Raw genomic sequence first — 6,112 nt, 5'->3', positions numbered from 1 at the left:
CCTTCTCGCTCAAGCCCGGAAACCTTTTACCAATTTCTTCAGGCAAAGCCTCGAGTATCGCGACATAGATGTTGGAGATTGAAGGATTTAAATCCTGAACTATGGGAAGTGAACCCCCATTCTACCATTAGACTAGACAACTCCTTTATTTTATAATACTATATTTACCACGTGACCTTTAAATATGGGAGTACACATTCCATCTACCAAAAACCTGTTGATTTCAACCAAAGCACCACCATAGTTGAATGAGCCGGGTCAAATACAGATTAACATTTTATTTTACCTGGTTTTTGATTCTGTATAAGTTAATTAAAGATTTAAATTAATACAAACATTAATAGTTAACGATGGTTTGTTGTGTAGTTGTTGTTATATAACCAGTTTACTTTTTTATGTTACGATATTACTGATAATATATTAAATAATTACTTAACGAATTCTAATATTTAATTACTTAAATAATTATTTATGTCTTCCTCCCGCGGAAACATTTGTGTATTACTAGACAGTTATTTACGTTTGTTTAATAACTCTAAATCAGTACCTAATCACCATTCGCTCGAGGTTAAACACTATCTAAATGTGATTTATTTTAGACAAAGACCACCTCAAATCAGCACTTAAGTCCTACACAAGAGAATAACACAACAACATTCGGCTGAAAACACCAACTCTACAAATAAACTTTTCTTAATTCTCCACATTAAATGCACTTATTGAATTAGAACTTAAAACAACAATATTTATAAGAAGAGCTTATTCAAGTGACGTGTTTTGCTAGTCTAGCTGTTAGTGTCTCAGATTGGAGGAATATGGGTTTTATCACAGCCACCTCTAATACATTACATACAATGTATTAGAGGTGGCTGTGGTTTAATCCCAATCATGCAAAAAAAAAAATTTCAAGGAGTTTGTTATGATTTCACAAAATAATTATGGTTTTGTTTCAAAAAGATCCTGACATAAGTGAACACCAATTTCAGTTTTCGTTAGCGTTTGTATACAGGGTGTTTTTTTTACTCGCTTCTCTATTTATGTAAAAACTGCAATGGATAGAAATATGCAGTTTTCGGGAATCATCTATTAACGTAGGGGCCACAATTGTTGTGAATTTAATGTGAAGTTCCCATTCATCCCCTTTCTTCCCCTACCCTTAACTTACAATTTTTTAATTGCAAGGTACCCTTTTTGACAAATGTGAGGGCATGAAAAAAGAAAAAGAATGGCGCAACCTAGAGATGGCTACGTCAATCGTATAAAAAGTTATGACAGTTCAAAATTTGGATTTCGCCCCCTTTTTTAATAAAACGCGTTTTTTTATGCTTGTTCAATAAAAAAATCCGAGAAATGTTAAAAATTTTAGAAGTAAAGCGACTTTTGAGGGTGAAGGAGTACGATTTTAAGAAAATGCCAATGAGTGTTATGAAGAGAATTTAATTCATGACCATGAAAATTCTTTCAAATCTTTGCTAGCTCTTACCGTTTTCAAGCTACAGCCGTTTTAAAAAATCGTATTTTTTTGTTTTTTTAAAGGGAACGAAAAATTCACATTTTTAACTTCTATAACTTTTGATAGGATTGATGCAGGGACCTCTAGTTTGCACCATTATTTTTCTTTTTCATACCCTCACATTTGACATGTCATAATGAGTACCTTGCAATTTAAAAAATTTTAATTTAAGGGTAGGAGAGAAAGAGGGTGAATAGGAACTTCTAATTTAATTCCCAACAATTGTGGCCCCTACGTCAATAGACGATTCCTGCAAACTGCATACTTTTATCTATTGCAGCTTTTACATAACAGAAGCAAGTTAAAAAAAACACCCTGTATACTCTTTTATATACTTTTATATAATATTCCCTAACATGGTAGCCGAGTGGTTATAGTGCTTGAATAATATCAATATTCAAAACTTGTTTGGTTTGATCCTTGGTAAAATCAGGATCAAACTGTTCTCGATGTTCCAATCATTGGTATTTCTTTTATAAAGAAGGGAACCCGTGCGCAATTTGCGCATTTAAGTAGGAATCAAAACTTGTTTTAAAGACAAAACTCATAATGCAATTTAACCTTATATATTTCAAAGATTGTGTTTCTTTAGAAACATTAGGTGAATCAACCTACTAATTTACAATAAATGAAATGTGTAGGTTGTAGAAATCTGTTATAAAGAATGACTTTCCTACCTCAGCCTGGTTAAAATTATCAATAAAATTTGAGGCTATTTAAAACCTATTTTCATTAACTGTTTCGCCTCTTGTTTACATTTCAAGGACCAGCTGTTATTCAAATTAAAATCATTATAAAGAAAGATGGTCAGATCACTGAATCTTTGAAAGTATAAACAAATTAAAAGGCAAGAGGTGAAAAGACCTGTATGAAATAACAACTTTGTTACCTTTCATCCCTCCGCTGAATCATAAGCTTTAACAAGACAACAAAAACTTAAAAATCTGTTAAGTAGGACGAGCGAAAAATGGATGTAATAGAGAAACCCATTATTGTATTAAGTATGTAGATGGTTCTAGCAAAAGAACCTGATCTTAGTCAGTAAAGCTGTTGTCCCACTAGTTCAAATGTTCAAAATCTTCTCAAATCTTCGCGAATACACGAATCTTCGCAATTCTTCGCGCTTAAATACGATCACTACTCAAGAGGGTGTGTTTTTAAGAAAGTGTTAAAAGGTTTACAGGGGTTTCAGTTATTTTCCGAATCGAGAAAAATTAGAAAGCTATTTGGGGACATCGGAGTACCAAAACCGATAACCGTGCAAAAATGACGTCTTTTCGACACCAAGTCTCCAACATCGCCACTCCTATCCAGCAATTTATGCATAAAGTCACTTACGATCCCGGAAGAGCAGACCGGGTGGCACTCCGCCTCTCAGACTATTACTACTAATGTATGTCAATGTGCAATGACAAAGCCAATAGTGACCCGGCGCCAGCGTCTTGGCAGAGACCTCAGTGATTCTGACCTTCAAATCTCCCCTTGTCTAATACCCCTCATCACAGCTGTGTATGTGCTCTAGTAGCAGCTGATTGACATATTTACATTGTTGCCCGGTAGTTTGTAGCCGTCAATGCTAATACGTGATACGGTGTTCGCATTGTTTGGAAATCATCGAAGGGTGATCAGGGTTTACGAGTAAGGTGAAGTTAGATTATGTGTAGTTTGAGATGTCTGTGGACGATTGAATTGAGTCAATTCATAAAAGATCATATGTGTTGGATAAATAAAAATCTTGCAGAATACCTTATTACAAGTTCCACATATTTTACACCATCGTATTGATAGTCTCAAAAATTGTTTTTAATGACACAAAATAAGGAACACACATTCAATAAAAGTGAGTGCAGATTTGCACTCTTTGCCTTGGATCGAAAAACGGGATATCAAAGATTTTCATATATGGAGTAGTAAGCTCTGATAGTATTTAAATAGGAAATAAGAGTCATCTATTCCACTAAACGTTGCTGAAATATTTATACGTCCCAAACAAACCACTGACCCCAAAACACTTTCTAGGCAGTAATGCCAAATGTTTCTTCAACAGGATAACTACAACTAACTGTAGAAAAAGACAGAAGGCTGAACATCTGCAATTTCCTATAGCTATGGGAATGATGCAAAGGATAAATACGCCCGCCGCAGCAAACCTGCCGTCTAAGCGAATTTCCATTTGCCTGAATTGATTTTCAATTAATCTATCTTAGGTTTAACGAGTACCTAGGTTAACTGCTACGAGCGAACTAATAAAGTGTGCTTTTAAGTAAAATAACTACAGCTTAGTATAAAATCAATAAATTTGCCGAGTTTGAACAAAATATATCCATAAACAAGCAAACTACAAAATTTTACAATAGTCTCCATAAAAATAACATGGGAATTTTTAATTTACAATTTTTTGAGTTTTCTCCGTAGCCAATAACTGCACACAAACACCTACGGTAGTAGCTACTTCCCTATAGGGAAATTCGCTAAAAACATTTTCATTTAACCTAAACCAACTTGCATTTAGATTTATTTTCACTGTTATGTATACGTTTTTAGTCCAAAGTTATTTTCCGCATTATTTTGGTGGGTGCGACATAAAAAAATACATTATGTATTTTTTATACATTTAGGTGTAAATAAGAAGAATAATAGTAAGAAATGATTACATAATATCAAGTGCTTTTATTTTTAGTACCATCAGTGAAGGGCGAGTAGATATTCTATGATATTACTGCAGTATACTAGCACAGAATACTAGGTATATGCGAATGTATATTTAATCACAACATTGTACATTATAGACGTGCAGATGTGGCACTGTTAATATATGGAGGCAAATGAATAGAACATTTTGATGCTAATTAATATTTCGTAATGCCAAATCACTTTTCTCAGAAGAGCGCCTTGTTCCCTTTTTGGATGTTGGAGGGAAGGACAATATCCTGTCGCACCTACAGGATCATTCACTGGAACATCCGGTAGAACGTGTTCTTAAGAGAATTAATCAAATGAACAAGTATAGTGGTCCCAGGCCAGGTCTTGCCATTAGACCTATGATAGCTTATTCCTTAGATGGGAAATTCACTAAAAGAAGTTAAGTTGTCTATGGTTCAATATTAAGAGTCCTTGGAGGCTAGCGGCCATCTTGGATAATTTCAAACAGCTGCTGAAGAGTTATTTATCGTCCAAAAATATTTTTTTAAACACCAAAGTGATTATAATTCTAGTATACTGTGAGATTCGAAATAATGTTCTTTGTAGTTTTGAATTGTTTTCCAAGGGAGTCCATATGGAAGCTAACGGCCATCTTGGATTTGCTTGCCATAAGAGCAATGTTAATTTTGTTGATTTCAAACAGCCGCTGAAGGGTTATATACCGTCCAAAAATATTTTTTCAAACACCAGAGTGATTGTAATTTAAATATCTAGTAAACTGTGGGATTAGAAATTTTCTTTGTAGTTCTTTAATTGTTTTATGAGTTAGAACGTCTAGGCTCCAAGGACTCTTAAACTATATTTACAAGATGATCCTCTCTTTAACCTAATGCTTGTCATTGTACAATTAATTCTGGTCCACAATATGGAGCATGGCCAAGCTCTTTCCTCCCCTCTAGGAGTGAAGCTTGAAATTCTTCCAGACCAAGCGTATAAAACAATTTTTTATAAACTTATGTAACAACTATACTCTTAAAGACTCTTACACCTTGTTAATGCCTAATCTAGAGATTTAAATTTAACTGTCCATTCATGTTATCGTTACGTTAGTTAAAAGAGAAAAAACCCAATCATGTTAACGATGTTTTCTGCTCAACGGATTAGGTCTAAGCCGTTTACCTTGGAAAGTAGATCAGGTGAATTGATAAAGTCAAAACTGTTTTATAAAGTTATGTAAAAATTTTTTATTATATGTAAATGTATAAAGAGGACAGGAATTGATTAATAGTTCTTATATTTTTCTTGTACGTTTATTAAGAACATCTCCATTTTGGACATAAGTTTAATTATTTCGGGGATTCTGAGATTTTAGATCCCAGTACCTTAAAAAGTTATTTTTATAAAAAAATTCTTATTTGTGTTTTTTGATCAATTCATTTGTTAAACGCCCGTTTCCAAAATAGTAGCTTTTACTGTAACATTCAACTAAATATACTATAATCCTGCGTGCTTTTTAATTAAAAATTTTAAAATAATGCTTTATTTAGTATTATCGATAAGATTGTTGTTTGACCAAAAATAGTAAAAGACCATTTTTTAAATCTTCAAAATAAAAATATACAATCGTCATCTAGGAACTTAAATACTAACACTTAACAATGTATAAACAATTTGCATTATTTTCATTTACAGTATTATGTTTATCATTATGTAAGACACAATCTGACGAAATTTGTTTTAAATATTAGGATAAAACTGCATCGAAATATGCAACCAGTGGTGTATAGGCCTTAGACGTGATCTTAATCAAAACTAAATACAGGGTGAATAAAAAGTCAAGACCCCCCCCATCTAATATTTTTCCAAGTAAATATACAGAGATATCCTTTTGGGGGTCGTGCAATCTTAGCAGGAAGTTTCATTTTATGATTTTGAAATTTTCGAGTCTCCCCCCAA

This window comes from Macrosteles quadrilineatus, unplaced genomic scaffold, assembly GCF_028750875.1.
Source record: "Macrosteles quadrilineatus isolate MER2022 unplaced genomic scaffold, UCM_ALF_1.0 Scaffold_9__3_contigs__length_116548681, whole genome shotgun sequence".
NCBI lineage: Eukaryota > Metazoa > Arthropoda > Insecta > Hemiptera > Cicadellidae > Macrosteles > Macrosteles quadrilineatus.
Note: the sequence above shows the minus strand (reverse complement) of the source record.